Below are 26,163 nucleotides of genomic sequence, written 5' to 3'. Positions count from 1 at the left end.
AAATTCCAAACCTTACCTGGAATTAGTTGCTACCCGAATTTATCACTCGTTCCTCGAAAAATGAGTCTCCTTTAAGCTCTTTTCATCTGAATCGTAAAATATGAAAATATTGCCGAGAAATTGGCCTCTCCAGCTCATTAAAGTGACCGGAAGTGCCATCCCTCCTTTAGAATTTAATCTTTTTGGACCTGAGGGATTAGTACACAAAAATATCGAGCGCTTGTTTTGTTCGACTCATTAAAATTACCGAAAATCCATCCCTTTTGTATTATTTTATACTTTTTCGGACTTATGGGATTATATGACGAAAAAGGATTATTGGAGTTTTCTTTACGTACCTTTTCAGACTCTCTAAAATTGAAAAGGACCGAGTTATCTTTGTCGTTAAACTCGTTAAAACCGAATAGCGACAAACTTGTCCATACAGACAAGAACGAGTTTCACTATCGCTAGGCTCGTTAAAACATAGCGATGGGTTTGCCCGAAGGGAAAAGTATAGAACAAGCATATGTTATCCTCCTCAAGCTTGAAAAAAATAAAGAGGTACTGGTCAGCAATGACTGGGGAAAATTTGGGAAGAAAACTTGAAGAAACTTTATTGGTAGCAAGTCGCTCTTGCACATGACACTTTCACTCCGCATTCGAGTCTGGTTGGGTTGTTCCGTTCACTGGTCATATCACCATTGGTCCATCACACCATCCATATTTGGGGTTAACACTGCCAATCCATCATGTCAGTGTCGCTGATATGTTCAAGAGAAGTCGCTCAGAGAATTCACCTGTGTCTCATTCACTGCAATACATTTATGCTCCATTCTTTCATGACCGCCACCCTGAACCTTATCTCATCAGATCGTTTTCACCTCCATTAAAATCATTTGCTCCGTTCTGTGTCATTGATGTGGGATTCACTAAGGCCCTCCTATGATGGATCACTTCTTGTCGACATTAGCTCATTATCCAGGAAGTCGATCTAGGAACAACCCTTTCAGTACTTTGAAGCTTGCATGCCTCAATGGCAAGTTTCTCACTTCCGGCGACAGGTCTACATCAATGGCCTTCGACCGAAAGATTTTGCGTGTTGTTCGATGCCAAGTCCCTTATTCACACCACGTGAATTGTATTGTAGTACCTTGAGGGTCATCATCATTATCGGTGATTCCTCTGATGCCTGTTAACAGCTTACATCATTGGTTGGTAATCAGGCGATGTCTTTCCATGTTCGACTCCAGAACATCTCTCACATGGATCGACTTGTACTTTGAGTGAAGATCGAACGAGATTGAAGACCCCGGATCTAGTTTCATCCATCTGGGTTGCGATATATATTTAGGAAAATAAAGACATCAAATGTACATCATTGCTGCACAGACAATCATCCAATGCAAGGGATGATGGCTCTACCAGAATCATCAGTCTGCACTCAGACGATTATCTGTCTTATGTGCATGAAAATGAATTTATAAAGCTGAGCATGGGAATGCCCGCCTCAGCTAGATCATGAAAATATTATGAAGATAATGTATTGTATTGTATCTTATTACAGGTCGCCTTCCAGCTTGAGAAAACTTCGGATCCTCATGATAAAGCATTTCACCCGACATCAAAAGATTAACGACCTCATGCTTTAGGGGGAAACTGTTATAGACATTTTTTTGCACTGCAACCCCAATCATAAATGTCCATAAACTAAGGGCTCCTAAGTCCCTAAAAGTGTTGTTCCAACCCCTAAAAGAACAAGGTCAACTGATTACAACATCTCCCGGAAGTTCTCCATGAAAAACTACTCAAAACTGGTCAAAACTGGACCATCTCACCTGCTCCATGGTCAAGGTGCGTTGCATCCCACCTAAATGCACACGGGAGGTGTGATGCATACTGGAAATACCTTCTATGGGGTGCGATGGGCGAGAGTGGACAAATGCTAGGGTCAATCTGTGAGGTGGAGGATCATGGAATCTTCCAGAAACTTCTCCTGTGACACTTGCCTCTCTGCATTCGCCCAGGGATGAGTAAGAGATCATCAATCTCCAAGTGGAATCAAGAACTATCAGAGAGAGGACACTAATCAAATCTCAAAAGCTGACTCACCCCCCTTGCAAACATCTATATATGGATCCCTCATCCCAGAGATCCGGAGGCTGGAATTTTGTATCTTGTAAGGAAGTGTTGCTAGTTTCTTGGTGTAACATCATAGTGTTGGGTGATCTTAGCTTTTCATGAGGTGAAGAAGGGCTTTCTTGCTGAGAGGATGACGTTGGGTCAGAACAATTGGTTGTAACCCTGTTTGCTATTCTTGATTATTAATAAATCTATTCAAGTTTTCCTCCACATTCTTGTATGATTGATGATATATGCATTTGTGTGGTCAATATATATCTGGTCCTATATTGTTTATGATTGTAGATCTCTGTTCTTGGATAGTGTTATGCTACTTTGATTCCACAGGTGCTCTTTGAAGCTGGGTAGATGAGGAAGTGAGTGGCAAAGACCTATCAGAAGGGAGAGGAATCAAGCAAGGAACCAAGTGCAAGACAAAGGTTGGTCTCCTCTTTTCCCCTCTTATCTACTTCTCATAAAGGAAAAAAAAAGTGGTTTTAGTTTGTTTGTTTCTAAGGTAGCTACCAGCCTTAGTGGGACTAGCAACTCTACATAGACACTAGATTTCCCGATAACACATGTCCAAGATGTACCAAAGGAAAATATTACAAGGGGACCATTCCCCTCATGTAACAAGACCACAGGTTTGGAACAACCCGAGGAGTTTGAGATTCATGATCGGGAATCTCATGTATACAGGTAGAAGAAAGCCCTCTATGGCTTGAAGAAAAACACCTCGGGCATAGTATGAGAGGATTGATACCTATATGATGAAGCTAAAATTCACTATGAGTGAAGCCGATCCAAACCTTTTCTTGAAGGTTGTGGATGATAGACCTCTCATACCGGCACCTTCTGAGGACAACCTCTTTTTGACAAGTGCAAACCCTCTCATTTGGAGAAGTAAGAGAGAGTTGGATTCCAGATTTGGAATGGTAAACTGCAAGCCCGTGACTACCTCGATGGAGCTTAACTTTCAAAATTTATGTGGTAGTAGTGTCAGACCAGATTTTGGAAATGCCTCTGAGTTTCATAAACTCATTCGCATTGATGTTCTTGGTGAACTTCTGTCCAGACATATGTTTTGCAGTTAGCATGATGAGCTCATATATGGTTGAGCCTCACTAGATTTATGCCAAGAATGTTCTGAGATATATTTGGGGCACAATATGTCATGGATTGAGATACATTACTAGAAATGTGAAGTTGCATGATTATTCGAATGTTGACTATGCAGGCAGTGTGGAGGATCGCAAGAGCACTTTTGAGTGTTGGTTCTCTTTGGGTTCTACTTCGATGTCCTAGATGAGCAGGAAGTAGAAGACGGTTGCTTTGAGCACCACTGAGACTGAATACATAGTTATGAGTATGATCTCGTGTGAAACTGCCTGGTTGTGGAAGCTCTTTAGTGAGTTATTTGTAGTTATACACATGATGAATACCACTGTGATTCTCTGTCACAACCAGGGGGGGTTCCATTGTTGAGGAATCTCGTATTCGATGATTGCTCCAGCAGATAGACATCAGTTACTACCTTATTTGGGATATGGTAAGTCAATGAGCAAGGAGGCACCAACACATTGAGACTAATGTACATGTCGCAGACATTTTTTCAAAGCCCCAGGGAAAGGTCAAATATGTGACTTTCCTGAGCGACTTGGAGTCGTTGAGAGACCCTTGTATAAGGGTCATGCGCATTATATGCATTGAGCTCTGGGAGCTCTAGGGGGCTTGGGGTACTTACTGGAGCAACACATGACCATAGGGCGACTCACCCTCCCCTAATGGTGCGCTGTGTATAGGGTGAATAGCTCAGCCTTCCCCTGTGATACCCCAAGGCGCTTTTGGGACAGGATAATTAGTTCTCCTGTGGAACAAGATGATTAGTTCTCATATGGGTCAGGATTATTAGTTCTCACGTGGCGATTGTGGGACAAGATGATTCATTCTCCTGTGGATAGGATGATTAGTTCTCCTATCTAGGCATCCTACTCATGCAGTCTAGGACTCATGGGAAGTACCTCTCATCTAATCAATGAGCAAGGAAATGGGGTTAGGGACCATAGTAGTACTATCAATGGACGCATCATTGTATCTATTGTACTCCCTATGCTAGGATGACCTCCATTGATCTCGGATCAGTATGAGTGGTTTGAGACACTCTCTTGTGATATTGATCTGGGATCAATAAACCTGACTTCAGGTCAGTAAGAGTGATATGACACACTTTCTTTAGATGAAATTGACTTCGAGTCAGTAGAGAATGGTATGATACATTCTCGATCAATTCTTATTCCTCATGGTTCAATAGAGAAGAGCATAGCGGTGCAGGGCACTGATGGCAGAGCTAGGACATTAGGACATATGGATCAGCAAATGGAGTTCTCCATAGTTGAGAGGGAGTGTTAAAATTGGAAACTAGGGCCAAACTCCATATGGGTCATCTTATTAATGGCAATTGATATTTTTCTTGGACTCCGCTCGTCGAGAGGTGTAAGATTGATCTCAAGATCATTTGATTCTGATAACTATTCATGGAGATGTGAATTTATTTGTGTTAAGGGATAATTCGTCAAGGTCGGCCAGCAACTAATCTACCCCCTCTTGTGTTCCACTTTTTACTATAAAAGGAGGAGGTCTTCAAGTCATTTGTACACACACACACACTCTTCTTTTGATATTTTTCTCTCCACTTGTCTTTGGGTTTTGGTGGTAGGAGATATCCTAAGAGTATACATTGGCCTAAGTCTTATGATGCCCTAGCAGCAGTCTAGCCGCAATTAAAGGAGGAACATCTAGACACAGTCAAAGGGAATATGCCATGCCCTAATCTGCATTTTGAGAGAGACCTTAACGCCATCATGGAGGAGAGAAGAAGTATAAACGTTGACCTAAAGGGGGACGCCCTAACTATTGTTCTATACGAGATCAAGGCACAGTCAAAAGAGAAGGCTCAATATAGTTAAGGAGGGAGCTCTATCTACAATTAAGGGTGGCCCTAATTCATTGTTAAAGAGGCCCTTATACGTTGTCCTAAGGTGCCCTAATCCACAGTATGTTTAGCCCTTATTCACGGCTAAACAGTGATCCTATTCTGCAGCAACTGGGCCCTAATACACAGCTAAGAGGAGGTTATATACACAGCTGATATAAGCCCTAAATGAAGGCCCTAATCTGCAGCTACAAAAGGCCTTAATCCACGACCTTATCCGCTAGCCTAGATTTTATTTATATAGCCCTTAATCCACAGTCAAGAGATCTTAGACGCAGTCATGGAGAGACTCTTGACAACAACAAGAAGGGGTATTATCACTACATGAATAAGCCTATAAGGACAACATGTTTGTTGTGATAAAATAAGTTGTTTATTGTATGCCTTAAGGATTGTTTGATAAGCCACAGTTATACAGTGAAGGAAAGCGTTGAAGTCTGCTCCTTAGTGTTGTTGCATTAATGATGTTTATGTAACTGTGTTGAGGACATTTACTTCAGAGTTGCTATGTGCTAGGCCATAGGCCATAGCATCATAGCAAGGGTTTCTTAGAGCTACTCTTTTGGACTATTTGGAGATTATGAAGGAAGTTTAGGTCTGCCTCAAGTACCCTCATCAGATCAGCAAGCTTGTACATGGGGCAATTGCAAGTGGGACAACTACAATCTTGGTGATGCATGGACAGCTGCAAGCATGAAGAATCATGGACAGCATCAACATGTTAAAGCATGGACAACAACAACATGTTAAAGCATGGATAGTAGCAAGTACGTTGGGACAACAATAATCATGGTGCAACAATGGCACTATGTACAACAATGATAAACACTTGGGCAACAACAGCATGAGGTCCAACATTGTGATGATGGCTGCAACATGGTGCAACATGATGAGGTGCAACATGATGACGAGATGTAGCACTATGATAAGTGACGGAGTCACCTTGGAAAATCAATTGAAGCAACATGTCTTCAACTGATCTCATGTATCATCATCCTAGGAGATGATCTATGCTCTCATCTAGATAAGTGAAAGTGTTGACCTCTGTTTTAAATGTACTATCTCTCTCTCGCTGCTGAACTATTGAATAAAATATAAGAAGAATTAATCAAGGGTTTCCCCACATTGGGGTTTTTCCCTGGCTAGTGCCACATCTTGTGTCCTCTTGTCTTGGCTTGTCTTCTGCAATTTATATTTATGTTCTATCTGTAGTTTACTTTAATGCTGATGTGATTGCTAATCTGGAAAAGATATTGAGAATTGAAATAAATTTTTCTAACGTAAAACATACCCAAAATTAACATTTAAACTGTGATCTGATCTATCTCAGTGTCCTAAATATTGTTGCTTAAAGGATGCTCCAAGATAGTTCAAAGATGAAAAGGTTTGCAAGGATTACTTCACTTGTCCAATAATTCACTAGATCCCTGTTCTTACTGTGTGAACCTTAGGCTAGTTCTTTTCTATACTCCGAGCTCCTATAGTTGATTTTCTTCCCTTAATCCAAGATGGAAAAACTGTTATGAGATTAATTGATCTTCAAGGTCTCCAAACACCGAGCTTCTACAAATGGATGGCTGATCCAAATTCTATTCATTGTCCAACACCAAGCTCTCCAGCAAGACTAAGCCACCAAATCCACAATTTGAGATATAAAGGCATTGAACTGAGTCTTCTAGACGTTACTATAGGTCCGAGCCCGAGATGATGAGGACTAACTATGGTGAAGTCTGTTGATAAAGTCTGAGTTGCTGAGTTGATTAGCCCTTCCCCCACAGGTCTATGTTCATAAGTGAAGAATGTATGGGTCTATTTAAACCAAAAAAACTTTTCTGAGCTTGTTGATAATCACTACAAGTCTGAGCTCTCAATATATCATAGGTCCGAGTTTTCTAGAGGCTTGAACTCTTAATGTGTCACAGGTCCAAAAAAATTCTTCATGGCCTCTAATTCTGCTATTCTTGATGTTGTAGTGTTCACTGTTTTTGTCTATATGTAATCCATGACCGAGTTCCTTGTCCTGAAATGGGAGTCTGAGCCTTTATTTATATGGATTTTACAATGAGATGAAGGGACACGTCTTTCTGGCGAGAGGCCAACATAGGTGTGTAAGTGTAGGTCGGTTAGCTTAAAAAATAGGCTCTTTGAACTTGAAAATTTAGTTTCTCACAAACTGTTGGGTGTTAGGGGATGAGTGAGGACTCGTTGGAAACATGAAAGAATCTTCTTTAAGATGGTGAAGGAGCCAAGTTGATAGGATTCCTCCAAGGTGACAAAAAGTATTTTTCTGTGTGATTGTTCTTCAATTTTTCTATGTATAAGGTATTTGGGACAGAATGAGGTCATTAGGGCTTTAAGTAAGGTCTCCAACCATTATACAAGTGTGTCATATATGATCTCCACTGTCATGTCTTCAACTATGTCATCATATCATCTCCATGTCATCATATGGTCCTCCATATCATCATGTGGTCTCCAACTATGTATAGTCATCTAAGTCATCAACTTATTAAATGTTTAGGTTAAGGCTTCTTCACATGAGCAAGGACATCATCATGGTTTTAGGGCCTCTTCATCAAGAGCAAGGATATCATATTCCCACATGGATAGTTCTGGGGCTTGTATATTGGACACATAATTGACACTCAAAGACTAGATCACTATGAACATCAATCTTCATGTTTTAGAGCATCATGGGAATCTTAGACTAGCCTTCTTCATTAGTGGCTTGACATATTCATAATGTAAGAGTAACCTTAGCACCTAGGGTTTGCTTCATTAATGGCATCCTTAGAACCTAGTGATTGCATGAGGTTCTGTTGATGGCTCTGGACCCACCAACATGTCAATGGATCTCCCTAGTAAGAATTCCCAATTAGACCTCAGACCATTTGGTGTAGGAGTCCTAGCAGTGGGTCGTATGGTAATGCCTTCACCACCACTTCACATAAAGGAAAGTAAGATGTCCCTGTTGGTAGCAAGTGTGTGACCACTAAAGCGAGACAAAGAAGATGCATGAATGGTTCTAACACACGAAAAGTGGGGTGAGTGCACCCCTTGGAAACCTGTAATAGTATTCGACTTGGAAGGGAACACATCAGCAAAGATGCATCACCAGATGAAAAGAAAGTTAGCTAACAATCCAAAGTGATGGTTAAACCAATCAACACATTTCATCAAGATTCATACATACTTATACAGAATAGTCCATACATGAATGCGTAAGCAAACAGATACATATACCATTTAGAGTAAACAAGATAGCCAGAATACAATATGACATATGCATGAAACGTGTTGGCTCTTTTATATTAAGAAATGTAAGTTCTAGTCATACAATACATTTATTTCCAACCACTAGCTCTGATTGCTGAACGTTACAACCACAACCGCCTAGTCCTCCAAAGAGATATACTAGCTCTACATAGTGGAGAAGCCAAGGCGTGTTACAATACTATCCAAGATTTCTCTAAGATTGTCCTATTGAAGCTTGGCTAACCAAAAGCCTCTACAATGAGTTATAAGGGAATATTTATAGCAAAGGGTGGGGTGGCACTTGACATTCCCCTTTTTGGCAGTTTATCTACCCCCATGACTCTTCATCTACTCTATGATTGTTACATCCATTATCGACACTTGAACTTACACTTGACACGACATTACATACAACCTGCACATGCATCCATGCGAGACAAAATGGTTCGAGTGAGCCATGCAAGACATTAATAACACTTAGACTGTTGTTGTGAGACCAACTCTTTGACATCCTTGTTATGGTCGATGGTGGTGAATTGATGCCAAGCTTATTCATCCATGACAGTCATCCTGGGTGTGACTGGACCAATAACATGTTGATGCATAGTGTCTGTGCTGATCTCCAAGCATGCTCTAGTGGTCATGCGCATCGACTTGTCAGAATACATGTTCAGCTCCAATTGGACTTGCTTCTTGTATTCGCCTTGATGAGTATGCCAAATGGGTGGGATCGCATGCATGTGCACAATGACATGCATGCTATTTAATTCCCTTGCATGCGATCAACAACACTGCTCACCTTGTCTGCTCTATACTAGCTTCTAGGATGGATTCATAACTTATACGGGTGCAGTTTCATCCATTTGTGCATGTTGCACCGCCTGTTTTACCTGTTCCTACTACAACTCATTCTCTTGTCTATGCAGCTCCTATTCTTCCTTGAGTTGTTGCTTCAACACATGCAACTCCTCTTTGTTTTTTTCTCTTCCTTTGCATGATCTTCATGTCGCGTCATCACCTCATAGCCTCAATCTCCAAAGCTTCTTTCGTCATGAGTGGATCTGCTTTGAACTTGCAGCTTTGCTCTGCCTCTATGTTGTCAACAACCTTCCTCTTGCATTCATCGCATGCAGGTGTGTTGCCTTCTACTACTGCTGATGGTGTTGCTCACTGTGATGTCGTTGCCATTGATCTTGATATCCTTGTCCATGAACAACTTGATGTCTTCGTGGATAGGCAAGTTCATAGACACTTGACCGACTGCATCCCCAGTTGCACTCTTAATAGTGTCTTTGACTCTTCTCTCCTGGAAGCCATTGTATTTGTACTGCTGAGAGATAGATGAACACCAGTGATGCCGAGAGACATAGCAACACTCATGGCAAGAAATCTGTCAATAGAAAACCAAAACAAACTTGAGGACTGACTGACTGCCAAAACTGCGCAAGGCATAGTCTAAGATGTCAGGAGGCTGACTGACTACTAGAACTACATAATTCATAGTCCAGCCTGGCCTACTAAGGACTGAATGTGCTGATGACTCCTAGATGAAAGGTGGGATGTCAGAGCTGCAAATTCGTTGTGATGAATGAGCTTTGCAGTGTTTGGTTGATGAGTTTTAATAAAATCAAGGTTATGACGCACATGCCACAAATCTAAGAAAAGCGACACTTGGCGGGAGGTTTCTGAAACGATCCTTGCATGTAACCTCTAGCTGCTAAAAATAGATATCTGAATCAAAGGATACCTTTCCACACTGCCTTGGGAGAAGAAGTCCATGCATGCAAATCAGTTTTGTTGGTCTTGGAGGGAACCAGCCAACCTGAAGGCACATGCATCAATCTGCGAGCCTGGGATGAAAATATGCGCAGTTTTTGGTTGAGCGGAGATGGTTGCCCTAGAGGGATTGCACAATTGCTGGGAGGAATAGGTGACTGTCTCCCAGGATTGCGCAATTTCTAGGTTGAGCAACTATCCTGGATCAGACTGCGCAATTTTCTCAAGGAAGCATGTCTCACAGGATTGCGCAATTTTTGAGTTGAGTAGCTATCCTGGGTCAGAGCTTGCAATTTTCTCAAGGAAGCTTGTCTGACTGTATTGCTTAATTTCTAAGCCCATGAGGCTACCTAGCTAGATTTGCGCAATTTTTGCTAGCAGTTGGGTTGGCTATCCTAGAGGGATTGTGCAATTTCTGGGAGTAGCAGGTGACTGTTGTTGAGAATTACACAATTTTTGGGCTGAGGAGTTGTCCAGGGATGAATTGCATAATTTTTGGAAGGAAGATTGTCAGGAATAATTGCGAAATTCTAAAGCCCAACTAGGTGTCTAGTTGGGTTTGTACAATTTCTGGAGGGAAGGTTGGTTCCCTTCTAGAATTGCATAATTCCTAGAGGGAGCTTCTCAACCAGCAACTGACACTAAGTCTAAAAAGTAGCCTGTGAAAGGGGTGAAACACACTTACATGCACAGGTTGAAAAGACTCTATGAAACAGCTAAAGTTGATGTGCTTGATAGTGCAAGACATGTTTTTGAGGATGGTCATGAGGGAGGCTCCAAAACAAAGCTAAGGAAAAATTTTGGAGGGCGGTTGTAGCCACTACAACACTTGGGGGCACACTGGTATAACTCCAGCTCCCTGAATGGACATTGTTCGTGAAAAGTAAGTCTAACACCTCTAGAAGTATTGTTCAGTTCTCTGATCATCTTGGTTTTCACACTTGCTTGATTTAGATGTAGCATCTGTCAAGCCCTTGGTTGGTCGACACACATTCCAAGCCAAACCAACACAGTGGTTTCAATTGGGTATGAGCGGTATATTGGTGCACAAACAGTATAGTAATCAGAGTCTTAGTTTCATCTTTGGTGTTGCTCCACTGCCAGCAGGACTGGACAGTACCTTGGCAGAGTCACGCAGGAACACAAGCATCAATCCGTTGCCAACGAGCCTGGTAAGTACCCTGGCAGAGTTACTTGCATCACCACTCTATGCAGGAAGCCTTTCTCTTCTTTCACATTATTCATTTTTCATTTTTGAAATTTTTCATTTTTCATAACTATGCATAGCACTTATTCATTTTAGAGGTGGAAGAGGGATACCAACTTATTGAGAGCAGAAGAGGTTGTTCCTTCAAAGAAGTAATTTATTATATACCTCTGACATGCTTGTTAAGGTTTTCCCACTCACCTTACTCTACTTGACTGAGCTGACAAGGATTAACCCAAAAAAAAAACTGACTAGAGTAGGTGATACTAGTTAGCATGTAAGCGTTGTGCTTTCACCAAGGTTCATTTCGAACAGTACGCATTTTCCATCGACGTATCATGGACCAAAAGTAACAAGTTATTCATACAGAGGCAGGATGATAGATAACCAAGTAGTGATAGTTGCACAAGGCCTCTTGTACTTTTACCCAGCTTGTTTCAAGAGTCGTGCATGGTTTCATGCAAAACTAACCTATGAACAAAAAAAAGCAAACAAACAACAAAGCAAAGTAGAAGCATAAGTAAATGAAAAAGAAAAATGAGTAAGCAAACAAGCAAGAAAACTAACAAACAAGCAAAGAAAGTATGCAAACATGCATGCAAGAAAACAAACTGAAAGAAAACACTACTCCTGCTCCTAAACTAATAGTGTATGGGCTTGATCAGGTGAAGTGATATTTCCAATGCAGTCACCGACGCATTGGTTGACCCATGTTCGTGAAGGCTTGGTCCGCGAGAAACCCGGTTGTATGAACCAACAAACAAGAAAGATATAACAATGAAGACAAACACACTTCATGTTTCAAAGTGTCCACAAGACATAAGTGAGTGCAAGTACATGACATGTGGTCCGTGGACTTATCACTGTGTTGTGCGACACTGCATGTAGCTTTGAAGCATATGCATACTCTTGACTATGACATGCAAGCAAACAAAGAAACAAACACAACTTGTGTCGTTCACGTGTGCTTGCAATGTAAGATTCCTCTAATGCATGAGTGATGGGATCGTGTAGTTTGAGTGGAGGAGGCATGATCTATGTGATATTGATCTTCAACGCATAAAAAGGAGTGATGAGGAGCCTCGGGTGATCGAACAATATCATGATCAGAAGTGAAACCAACCTCAGGATAGCGAGAGCTTGACATAACCATCAGCTCGGGCTGAAGTGTCACAATAGTCTAGGGTGTTTCAACTTTGTCGTCAGATAGATCCTCATAAACAAGTGGCTTCGAAAAATTAATTAAGATAGAATCATGATTGTGATCGAATATGGGAGTAAATCTATGACGATAGCCATGATCAGAAAAATCAATGTTTTCATCGGCATCCTCATGATCTGATAAATCAAACATAGGGGTAGATGAGCAACGAACAAATTCATCCTTTGTGTTTCTAGAAAAGGTAGATGAAAGATCAAGTGGATTTTCAATGAATAATTTATCCTCTACATTGTTAGATGATGGACTGACATCCGGTATGTCCTACGAGTGACCAACAATGGGTGCATCCATAGATAAAGATACACATGTGAAATCATGGATGGCAGGTTCACCAAAGATTTCAGGAAAGAACGGAGGAGGCTCAGACAGAAGGGAGTCATCCTTTGTTGACTGTTGATGCTCAAGCTCCTAGTCATACTATTCATAAATGACATCGTATGTTGGTTGTGCAACACCAACTCCGTTAGTGGCTTGATCCTCGTTCACAACAAGTGTAGATTATGGAATGGAAGAACACAAGACAGTATCATCTGGAGGATCATCCGAGTACGAAGACGGAGGTTGTGGTACAAAATTCATATGACAACTTGATGGATTCACAACCAAATCTGCAAGAAAATTAAACAAAGTGATGTTGGGAGGATGTGACAACTAAACATATGTGTGAGCATGATCTCCCGCATCACTTTGTGGTGGAGGAGCTGTTTGATGAGGGGACGATAGATAGTCACTTGTGACAGTGACCATATTCGTCTGTGATTTTGCAGCTCCATCACTGAAAAATGTTGAGCAAGGCTTGAGTTCAAACTTCTTCTTGGGATGGGAATATTTCTTAAGACAATACTCAAAACTATCCAAAAGATAGAAAAACTTCATCTAGATCTTCGGATCTTGAAATTGCAAATCACGGAAGCGCTGCCAAAAATCCATAGGCGACTCATGTAGAGCCTTCTGTTGTTGTAATAGTTTTTGGTCAAGATGTTCTGGATCAAAATGATAGAAAGTGTTTTCAATGAGATCACAGAAGTGCTCAAGTGAGTGCACGCTATCAACTGGTAAGATGCATAGCCACCAATGTAGAGATTCGTGAAGTGTGTATGCAAGCAACAGACTGGCCTGTTCATCAGAACATCCATCAGTAGGTCGTAAGGTGATGCCTTGACCGTGATTTTTCATAGAGGCAAGTAAGATGTCCCTGTTGGTAGCAAAGGGTGTGACAGTTTAAGCGAGACAAGGAAGATGCATGAACGTTTCTAACACATGGAAAGTTGGGTGAGTGCACTCCTTGGAAATCTGTAATAGTACTCGACTTGGAAGGGAACATGTGAGCAAAGATGCATCACCAGCTAGAAATAAAGTTAGGTAACAATCCAAAGTGATTGTTAAACTAATCAACACATTTTAGTAAGATTCATACATACTTATACAGAATAGTCCATACATGCATGTGTAAGAAAACAGATACATATACCATTTAGAGTAAACAAGATAGATGGAATACAATATGACATATGCATGAAATGTGTTGGCTCTATTATATTAGGAAGTGTAAGTTCCAGTCATACAATACATCCATGTCCAACCACTAGTTCTGATAGCGAAACGTTACAACCATAACCGCCTGCTCCTCTAAAGAGATATACTAGCTCTGTGCAATGGAGAAGCCAAGGCACATTACAATAATGTCCAAGCTTTCTCTAAGATAGTCCTATCCAATCTTGGCCAACCAAAAGCCTCTACAATGAGTTATGAGGGACTATTTATAACAAAGGGTGGGGTGGCCCTTGACATTTCCCTTTGTGATAGTTCATCTACTCTCATGAATCTTCATCTACTCTATGAATATTACATCCACTATCGATACTTGAACTTACACTTGGCAAGACGTTACATACAACCTGCACATGTACCCATGTGAGACACAATGGTTTGAGAAAACCATGCAAGACATCACTAATAATCAGACCGTTGTGGTGAGGCCAACTCTTTGACATCCTTATGATGTTTGATGGTGGCGAATTGATGTCAAGTTTGTTCATCCGTGATGGTGTCTGTGTGCTCAATGGTGACATCTTGCTAAAGCAAACTCTTGCCCCCATTGCATCCAGGTACACTGATATGGCTCCTTTGTCCAACTCATCTGATAGCATGCGCATGGTCGTCCTGGGTGCGACCAGACCGACAACATGTTGATGCATAGTGTTTGCGCTAATATCCAAACATGTGCTAGTGGTCGTGCACATCGACTTGTCAAAATACATGTTCATCTCCAGTTGGACTTGATTCTTGTCTTCTCCTTGGTGAGTGTGCCAAATGAGTGGGATCGCATGCATGTGCACAATGACATGCATGTTGTTGAATTCCCTTGCATGCAATCGACAACACTGCTCACCTTGTCTGCTCCATGCCAACTGCTGGGATGGATCCATAACTTGTACAGGCGCAGTTTCATCCATCTGTACATGTTGCACCCCCTATTGTACCTGTTCCTACTGCAAATTATTCTCTTGTCTGTGAAGCTCTTATTCTTCCTTGAGTTGTTGATTCAGCACATGCAACTCTTTCTCTGCTCCATTCTTTGTCATCACGTGATCTTCATGTCACGTTGTCACCTCATAGCCTCAATCTCTAAAGTTGCTTTCATCATGAGTGGATCTGCTTTGAACTGGCAACTTTGCTCTGCCTCTATGTTGTCGACAACCTTCCTCTTGCATTCGTCACGTGCATGTGTGCTTCCTTCTACTGCTGCTGATGGTGCTGCTCGATGGGATTTCATTTCCATTGATCTTTATATCCTTTTCCATGAAAAAATTGATGTCTTTGTAGAAGTCGTTGTACTTGTGCTACTGAGAGATAGGCAAACACCTATGATGCCTGCAGATATAGCAACACTCATGGCAAACAATCTGTCAGTTGAAAACCAAAACAAACTTGAGGATTGACCTGCAACATACCTGTGTGATTGAATGTGAAGGTTGCATAATTTCCGAAGGGAGGTCGGGAGACTGACTGCCAAAACTACGCAAGGCACAGTCTGGGTTGTCGGGAGGCTAACTGACCACTGGAACTGCACAAAGCACATTCTAGCCTAGCTTGTTGAGGACTGAAATTGTGCAATGCACAATTTTAGTCAACAATGACATGCAACTAGCAAACTACATTGCACAGTTTCTAGGGCAAACAGGACATTGCTCCCAAGAATTGTGTAATGCAAACCTGGAAGTCAGTGCTAGGCCAGACTTGCGCAATTTCTAGAGGGAAGGTAGAGCCTTCGCTTTCAGAAATGCATAGTGCTAGTCAGGAAAGGCACGATCTGGGCCAAGGCAGTCTAGTCAGGCTGATGGGCAACTAAAAGCATGAGAAGTCTGAATGCATGGTGAGATGAGTGCAAACAAGAGTGAATGATCATATGTGTAAATAGCAAGTGCAAGATTCATAAAATGAGAAAGCATGTATGTGTGTGAGGTGAGTCGCCACAATGACGACCATCGATAAAAAAACAGTGTCATGCATACGACAACGGTGAGATGCGAACAAAAACTAAAACGATGCTTCTACAAGCTAAAATATATCAAAACAAAAGCAAGTGCTCACTGAAATCAAGCAGACAACACTCACACAAAGCAAAACATAAAAAGTGACATAAATGCAATGCAAGACATGAAAGGCAGGCTTACCCCAAAATAGCTGAGTTGAATGTGTCGATGACTCTGAGATGTGAGGAATGAGCTCTGCGGCATCTGGTTGATGAGTTTTAATAAAATTGATGTTGTGATGCACATGCTACAACTCTAGGAAAGGCGACACTTGGCGGGAGGCTTTTGAAATTATCCTTGCATGTAACCTCTAGCTACTAAAAACAAATCCTTGAATCAAGGGATTCCTTTGCATGCTACCTTGGGAGAAGCAGTCCATGCATGCAAATCAGTTTTGCTTAATCCTGGAGGGAACCGGTCAACCTGAAGGCACATGCATTGGTCTGCGAGCCTGGGATGAAAATCTGCGTAGTTTCTGGGCTGAGCAGAGATGGTTGTCCCATAGGTATCGCACAATTTCTGGGAGGAACAAGTGACTGTCTCTTAGGATTTCACAATTTTTGGGCTGAGCAACTGTCCCGAGTCAGACTGCGCAATTTTCTCAAGGAAGCATGTTTGACAGTATTGCACAATTTCTAAGTTGAGCAGCTATCCTAGGTTAGACCTCATAATTTTCTTAAGGAAGCTTGTCTGACTGTATTTCTCAATTTCTGAGCCCAAGAGGTTGCCTGGCTTGACTTGCACAATTTCTGCTAACTGTTGGGCTAGCTGTCCCAGAGGGATTGCACAATGTCTGGGAGCAGCAGGTGATTGCTACCCAGAATTACACAATTTCTGGGCTAATCAGTTGTTGAGGGATGAATTGCACAATTTTTGGGAGGAATATTGTCAGGAATAATTGCACAAGGGTTTGTGCAATTTCTGGAGGGAAGGTTGGTTCCCCTCCCGAATTGTGCAATTCCCAGAGGGAGCTACTCAACCAGCAACTGACACTAAGTCCAGAAAGTAGCCTATGAAGGGGGTGAAACACACTTGCATGCACAGGCTGACAAGACTCTATGAAACAGTTGAAGCTGATGTGATTGAAAATGCCGCTAAGGATGGTCAGGAGGGAGGCTCCAAAACAAAGCTAAGGCAAAATTTTGGAGGGTGGTTGTATCCGCTACCACAGGTTCATTGACATCACACGGTATTTTCCATCTCCATTAATGTTATATTGACATCAATGGTAACCTTGACTAACAATCTCCCCCTTTGTCATTCATGTCAATATTCTTTCCCTTCAAACATTCTCTCCCCCTTTGACATCAATGGAAAACTAGGTGCCCAAGTACTCTCCCTATCAATCTTCTTCTTGATATGTTTCTCCCATTGTATTTTCTTCAATGATAGTTCTTTGTGATAGATATGTTGCTCCCTCTGTCAAGGTGCTCTTCCTTCTGGCAATGTGGTCCATTATAGATGTGTTTTCATTTCTTCATGTAATGAACCAACTCCCCCTGCCTGCATAAACTCCTCTATCTCAAGAAAGATTGCTTGCTTTGTGATCAAATGGAAGACATATTAAACAATGGTCCATCAGATGAGTAAAGGATTATGTTCTTTAATGGAGGTACTCCCGAGAGATGATCTATCAAGATTGTCCATGTGTGACTCATCAAGGGTTTCATAGGGCTCTTCATGGATAGCTTATGCAAGAATAATCACAAGATCCCCCTAACTGTATGGATGGTCTCTTTTTTGGTAGAGTCTCATCATCAAACACTTGGAATATTACATTTGCCAAGGACGTCTTCATCAAATCAACAACATGCATTGTTGGCTTGAGTGTTCAAGAGACTTTCAGATCCGATTTTTTTCCTTCTCCATACTTGTGTAACTTTCTATTCTTGCTTGGTAGTCATGTTTTTAGCTTGATTAGGGACCCAAGTCAAGTTACAATCATGAGCCATATGTCCAATTTTATGGAAATTGAAGCATCCCATCTTATTCATGTATGAGGAAGCATGAGTTCTTGTTGCGAAGTTGCTTCTAGGAGACTGACAAGACCATTATATTTGTCCTTATGGTATGCCTTACAATCATTTTCCATGTGCCCAAAATTTGTACAAGAATAGCAATAACCAAAAAATATACTTTGGTACCTTCAGGATGGAGATTGTCTTGATGTACTTCCAAATTCATTTTGTCTTGGGATCCTTTGATGATATCCATTGCCTCTTGCATTCTTGACACCATCTGTAAGTCTTCTTGGAGTAGGATTTCTTCCAATGTCATCTTGACTCTTCTCCTTATCTTTGCTCGAACTGGAAGCATCAACATTTCTTCCAAGATTTTCCACATCCTTATTTTTTGAAGCATTAGGGTTTGCATCATTCTTATTTGAGGGTTTACCTGTATAGCCAAGACCTGATTTATTGAAGAGGAGATCTTTTATGACTTAGGATGTCATATAGTTTTTTAGATATCTTTAGACTCTTATTCACCAAGTCAACTTCCTTTTTAAGAAAGACAAATTCTTCTTTCATTTTCTTGCATTCTTCATCCTTCTTTGATAGACTAATCTTCATTTATTCCTTCATCTTGGTTTCTTCACATGATTGGGCCTTAAGTGAAGATATTTTTTATCTTAATTTGGAGATGTCATCATCCTTTTATTCTAGTTGTCATATCATGGTATTTCTTTCCTTTTCTGCATCATCATCTTGTCCTTATATGAGTGCCAAAGCTTCCATCGCCTTCTCAACTTTTTGTGCTTATTTATTTGCTTATTCTAGTTGAGATCTAAGGGAGGAAACTCTTCCTTGTATTGACTAAATTCTACTTCAAGTTTGTTCAAGGTACCGTGTCTTTGTTCAAGGTGGCTTGGAAAAGTGTATTCCTTTTTCTTTGCTTTATCCAGTTTATTTTTCATGGATATGACTTCTTCATGATGTATTTTCTTGTTTTGATGACAATCCTCCTTTAGCTTGGTGAGCTCCTTATCTATTTCTTGAACCTGAAGCTTGAATAGGTCAACTTCCTTCCTTGTATTTTCAAGGTTATGGTCACCATCTTGTAATTGCTTCTTAAGCTCCTAATTTTCTTTTTTCAAACGGTTAATCTCTTCTAGGGAAGCTATAAGTATTTCCATGAGATTTTCTTTGAAGTCTTGTTTATTTTCTTCATCTTCTAGGTCTTCTTTGGCCTTGATAGATTCACTCTTGTTTTCAGCTTCGTTAATGGGTTCTAGATTTCCTTCTTGGTTTCCATCATATTCTTAACTAGCAGTCATGGTCAATGCTCCTTTTGAGTGAAGATCATGAAGTTTGTCCCACATATCTTTTGCTGATGAACATTTTTCCACTTTGACCTTTATAGGATCTAGTAGCCCATTCAAGATTGGCTTCATCGCTTTTGCATTATACTCCTTGGATTCTCCTTCCATCGCGATTTCAGTAATCACTAATTCCCATACTTAAACATCTTGAGCCATTAAGAAATTCCTCATTCTCACCTTCCATATATCAAAGTTTCAATTGAACCATGGAACTCTCCCAATTTGATTGTCTTCGATTTTCATGGTTGAAGAAGAGAAATATTTAGAAGGATTGGAGACTTTCTTCCTTGGCTTTGCCATTTGTGTTCTAAGGATCTACTTTCAAGTTGTTAGGATTTGAGTGAAGATACTGGGTCTGATTCGAATTGTTGGAAATACTAAGAGGGGGGGTGAATCAGTATTCCTTCAGTATTTATTTTCAATTGTTATTTTTACCAGTTAGATCACTTATAATTAGAATACAAAATGAAAAATAAGAATAAATACTTTTATTAATTTCTTCTTTACAATAAATTCAATACAATAATGTGTAGGGATCCAAACCTAGATGAAGACACCAATCTTCAATCTCCCGGGCTTCAACCTGTAGTTTTCCAAGCACCAACTTGGACTTCCCAAGGCTCCAACCTTGTCACTTTGAGGCACCAACCTCTAGGGATCCAACCCTATCTTTGGTACATGCTCCAACCTGGTCTCTTAAGGACTCCTATCCTCTAGGGCTCCAACACTATCTTCTAAGGAACCAACCTTATCTCTATGATGCTCCTACCTCTAGGGCTCCAACCCTCAGCTTCAATTTGTTAAGATAGGTTTAATGATTCTTCACGACTCCCAATATCTTCTTCAACGAGCCCTGCCTATCTTCAACAATGCCTCCTCCAAATTATTTCATCAATGAAAACCTTGTCTTCTCATGAATGTGTCTCCACAAATCTTCATATTACCCAAAAAATTCTCCAAGGTCACCTCATGATGACATCAACAATGAATCATGGTCTCCAATAATGTCTCCAATAGGCTTCTATATGACTCTCCAAGGCATGGTCAAGATCATCTCCAACTGCTCTTCAAGTTATCAAAAATTCTTCAAGGTTGCATCATGAAGGCCTTCAATACTTCAAGAGGTCTTCAAATGGATTCAAGAGAAATGATGTATGCTCTAGCACTGCTCCAAAAGAGTTTTCACAAGAAAGTCTTCGAGGTCACTTCACAAGTGATCCTAGTGTCTTCAAAACTAATCTTCAAAGTCTGAATTTCTGAGCCTTTAGTTCTTCACTCCACTAATCAAGTCACAATTCATTCATAGTTCATGCCTTCGAACTATTCAATGCCCACAAGCTTGTCTTCCTTTCCAAACTTCCATTGTCCAAGACTCCAAATACTTCTTGGTCTGAGATTATATCGAACTCTAAGATTGTGCCTCCAAGGTCAGCCTAATGGTTGACTGTCCAAGTCCAACACTCCATAGATTGGAGTTATTTCTTAAGTCCAATCCTAAGTTTCTATGGTGATTGCCCAAATTGGAGATATGTCACAGTTCTAGCCTCCAAAGGTAGCTGTCCAAGACATAACTATAAGCAATTCTGAGGGCTCTCAAACTGAGTTAATATACCGGTGACCTAAGCTATCTCAAAGTCTTCAATACTACTTAAAGTCTACTCAAAGATGGTGCAAAGATGAAAATGTTTGCAGGGATTACTTCACTTGTCCAATAGTTCACTAGATCCCTGTTCTTACTGTGTCAAACTTAGGCCAGGTCTTTTCTATAGTCTGATATCCTATAGTTGATTGTCTTCCTTTAATCCACATTGGAAAAATTGTTTTAATATTAATGGATCTTCAACGTCTCCAAACAAGAAGCTTCTACAGATGGATGACTGCTCCAAATTCTAGTCACTATCTAGCACTGAGCTCTCCAACAAGACTAAGCCACCAAATCCACAATCGAAGATATAAAGGCACCGGTCCGAGTCTTCTAGATGTTACTACAAGTTTGAGCCTGAGATGATTAGGACCGACTGTGGTGAATTATGTTGATAAAGTTCAAGTTGCTAAGTTGATTAGTCATTACTCCACAAGTCCAAGTTCATAAGTGAAGAATGTATGGGTCTGTTCAAGCCAAAAACACTTGTCCAAGCTTGTTGAGATATCACTACAGGTTTGAGCTCTCAATATATCACAAGTCCAAGTTTTCTAGAGGTCGCACCTCTTAGTGTGTCATAGGTCCAAAAAAATTATTCTCATCCTCTAATTCTCCTCTTCTCGGTGTTGTAGTGTTCACTACTTTCATCTTTATGTAATCCTTGACTGAGTTCCTTGTCTTGAAATGAGAGTCCGAGCCTTTATTTATATGGATTTTAATTGAGATGAAGGGACATGCCTTTCTAGTGGGAGGTTGACATAGGTGTGTGAGTGTAGGTCAACTAGCTTAAAAAATAGGATCTTTGAACTTGAGGGTTCATTGGAAAGAGGAAGGAGTCCTCTTCAAGATGGTGAAGGAGCCAAGTTGATATGATGCCTCCAAGGTGACAAAAAGTATTTTTCTTTATGATTGTTCTTGAATTTTTCTATGTATAAGGTATTTGGGACATAATGAGGTCATTAGGGCTTTAAGTGAGGTCTCCAACCATTATACAAGTGTGTCATATATGATCTCCATTGTCATGTCTTCAACTATGTCATCATATCATCTCCATGTCATCATATGGTCCTCCATATCATCATGTGGTCTCTAACCATGTCATTATGTATAGTCATCTAAGTCATTAACTTAATAAATGTTTAGGTTATGGCTTCTTCACATGAGCAAGGAAATCATCATGGTTTTAAGGCCTCTTCATCAAGAGCAAAGATATCATATTCCCACTATAAGGATAGTTCTAGGGTTTGTATATTGGAAACATAATTGACATTGAAAGACTAGATCACTATGAACATCAATCTTCATGTTTTAGAGCATCATGGGCATCTTATACTAGACTTATTCATTAGTGGCTTGGCATCTTCATAATGTAAGAGAAACCTTAGCACCTAGGTTTTTCTTCATTAATGGCATCCTTAGCACCTGGGGATTACATGAGGTTCATTGACATCACATGAATATTCACCATCTCCAATAATGCTATGTTGACATCAATGAGAACCTTGATTAACATGCATTGCATGGCCTAATTTTTTTTCATTATCAGAGCTTCTGTTCATTAAGATATTAGGAAGGGAATATTTTCATGTTTTCCTAGAATAACAGGTTATGGTTTCACTATTTAGGTTCATTTTTACAACAATTGGTATAATTTAAAAAAAGGATTTCATAGCTATGAAGTTAGAGGCATATGCATTAAACATGGGGAAGTTTCATACTACATGGTACTTTTATGGGGGGCCTTTAACTTTATAGCTTGGAATACTAGGAACTATAGCAATGTTTTACCTGACATCGATGCTGATTGCTAGAGTACTTAACACATTACGAGTCCTTGTGCCTAGTATTGGGGTAGTTGTATGTTTCCATGACCTTGTGGGTGGCTTCAAAGTTCTTTCTATCCTAGTTGTGATTTGGGGGTTTGGTTCATACATTTATGGTACTGCCATAGAAGCCAAAGCTGAGCAACAACTAACTAACAATAATTTTTTTTAAGAAACATGTACAATGTGAAGCCTGCCATTTGAATTTTTTACAAGAATTCCCTTTCCCTTCCATATAGATATTTGTTTGTAGTATTGAAGGGTTTGTGATAAGTTCTAAGTTGATCATTTTCTCCACTTTACCTTGCTTCTTCTCAAGTCATTTCTTGATGTTTGTATGCTCTTCGAATGAACCAAGACAAAAAATATCATTAGCAGGAACAACAGAAAGTTCCATATTGGCATGAGTTGATTCATGTCTGTGATGTTTCAAATTTGATAGATTTGATTCTTCAAGATCTTGTTGTTGTTCCTCACGAGTAAAAAAGGGTAATGAGGATATGGGATGTTTCCCCATCTGGATTTCATTATGATCACCCTCACTACCCACCTGTAAAGATTGTTGGAAAGAAGCTTTCTCGACTGTTTGTTTCCTCTCTTAGCATTGAACAAACTCAATCCCTGTAGAAATTGCAGATTTGGAGATATTCTTGAAATATTATTATAACATGTCCATTTCTTATCCTCTGGAAACTCATTCTGACAGTCAAAGTTCTCAAACTCTTTTGAAAAAAATTTCAGGTATTTTTTGAAGTTCTCAACCATTCATAGATAAGGCAACAACTAATTAGATTAATTTAAAGAGAGATACATTATCTATGCATGTCTCTGTGGGAATTCAATTAAATGGCCTGCATAGATGCTTATTCTCAAAAAGGTCAGCCAAATACCTACTTTGTATTAAATCTTTCAAGCATAAATAATTGGGATTAACTAATAGTTAACATATAATGGGGTACCTAAAGACGTCATATCTATTCATTGAAATTGCACAAGTGATTAAAATTTATATAGGAATTTAATCATATACCTAAAAGAGGTATAAACATGCTCTACTTGTCATTGATCTCAAATAACCCTAAAACAACACATAAATCAACCTACATCAAGGAAAGCTCAATCAAGAACATTCCCATGATAAGCTCGATGATATTAAGAGCTTCATATGTGAAACTAGACATCAATAAAAGCAAAAAGTTATGGTAGCACCAACATGCATTAACTCCAACATGCTACTTTTATTTCTACTTAACTTTTCCCTCGGTGATCTTAGGAGATAAAATGCCCTAAAGGAAAATTTATTACCTGGAGAGATTAATTATATGATTTTTTTTTTTATATGTCCTTGACTAGGATGGTAAGTTACAAAAGAGTGAAGTTGAAATCAAAAATAGTTGAATAGCTTTCTCTCAAGTATGGAACTTACAAACATTGAAAATCTACAAGTAAAATGAATCAACAAGCAACTCCAGAGGTATCTATCTCCTAAAACAAAACATTTTTTTAATGGATGCTTCCAGACCACATGAACATGATTACATGGGATTGTGAAAGCAAGCCTTGGGCTAAACTGCAACAACTAAGGAGTAGCCACAACAACAAATTTCACACATAAATTGCACACATTTTTTTAATGGATGCTTCCATTTCAGAAGTATGTTCACTGATAATGGAAATCTAGAGATATTCTTGAAATATTGTTATAACTTTGAATGGTTCTTAACATTTGACTCGTCTCAATATAGCAGGTATATATCAGGAATCGAGATTGTTCTTTGAAGTTTCAGAAAGTTGGTTGACTTATTCCAGGTTAGGGAAGTTTTCTGAAAGGAAAACACCTATTCACTGGGTGCTCTTCTTCCTAAGAATTTCAACAACATTTGTTGCTTTTCTAGCTTCTAGCCTCCTTTCTCATCTATACTATGTTGATGGTGGAAATAGTAGGTGGCTGTTGTTATGGATAGCAGTAGCAGGCTGGCCTCTAACAACTATTTTTCTACTTCCATTTTATTTTCAGAAAGGAATTTCACCTACACCACTTAGTTGGAAAATCATTATGTCATATGTTGTACTTGGCTTGTTTAGTGCTATTAACAACCTAATGTATGTGTGGGCTTATTCATTTTTGCCTGCATCAACTGCTTCTCTTCTTGCTTCATCATCACTCACATTTACTACAATATTTGCTTATTTCATTGTGGGAAAGAAGTTGAATGCTTCCACTTTGAATTCAATAGTGATTATAACTGCAACAGTTGTGATTATAGGCATAGACTCAAACTCTGATAAGCCAACTAGTGTAAGCCATCACCAATATGTTGTTGGCTTCATATGGGACATTTTAGGCTCTGCATTGCATGGCCTATTTTTTGCATTATCAGAGCTTATGTTCATTAAGATATTAGGAAGGGAATATTTTCATGTTGTCCTAGAATAACAGGTTATGGTTTCACTGTTCGGTTGCATTTTTACGACAATTGGTGTAATTATAAATAAGGATTTCATAGCTATGAAGTTAGAGGCACTTGCGTTTAAACATGGGGTAGTTTTGTACTATATGGTACTTTTCTAGGGGGTTTTAACTTTCCAGCTTGGAATACTAGGAAGTGTAGTAATGCTTTACTTGACATTGACACTGATGGCTGGAGTGCTTAATGCAATACGAGTCCTTGTGACTAGTATTGCATAAGTTGTATATTTCCATGACCCTATGGGTGGCTTCAAAGTTATTTTTTTCCTACTTACGATTTGGGGGTTTTGTTCATACATTTATGGCACTACCACAGAAGCCAAAGTTGAGCAACAACTAACTAACAAGAATTTTTTTGAAGAAAAATCTATAGCATGAAGACTTCCATTTGAATTTTTTACAAGAATTCCCTTTCCCTTCCGCGCTTATCTTTTCTTTCATTCTTTTTTCAGTGCCTTTGTGGTTTTCTACATTCTCTCTTTTCTCCTACTTAAATACTCCCTTTTGGTGTTTTTTTACTGCTTTGGAAGAATACATGTGCCACTCAGAACTTCCAATCCGTATAGACATGATGGCAAGTGCAATCTTGATTCTCTGAAAGTGGTAGGAATGGGCTTTCTTCTCCATTTTCAAAATAGAGGAATATGATTTCCCAAACTTGATCTATGCAATAACTTCGTTCTCCAAATTATTTTCTTCTACATCACGAAGGGAAACCTTGAAATAGTCTATAGCTTCCTAGATTATGTCCATATCGCCACACATTGCCTTCTCCAGCAGCTCTTCTCCTTGAATGTGCGCCTGGATTGTTTCACACAACG

General features: G+C 39.8%; 2 pseudogenes; both read left to right on the top strand.

Annotated features, from left to right (window-relative positions):
• LOC149180666 (putative purine permease 5 pseudogene) overlaps positions 1–23,044 on the top strand; it is a 68,790-nt pseudogene extending 45,746 nt beyond the window's left edge.
• A 674-nt stretch (positions 23,045–23,718) lies between these two features.
• Positions 23,719–25,720, top strand: LOC149180665 (putative purine permease 5 pseudogene; annotated as a pseudogene).
• Positions 25,721–26,163: the final 443 nt, after the last annotated feature.

The sequence above is a fragment of the Pinus tabuliformis genome, chromosome 3_2, assembly GCF_031772625.1.
Source record: "Pinus tabuliformis cultivar Carrire ecotype Pingquan chromosome 3_2, CPIR1, whole genome shotgun sequence".
Classification (NCBI taxonomy): domain Eukaryota; kingdom Viridiplantae; phylum Streptophyta; class Pinopsida; order Pinales; family Pinaceae; genus Pinus; species Pinus tabuliformis.
Note: the sequence above shows the minus strand (reverse complement) of the source record. Positions and strands in the feature narration are given on the sequence as shown.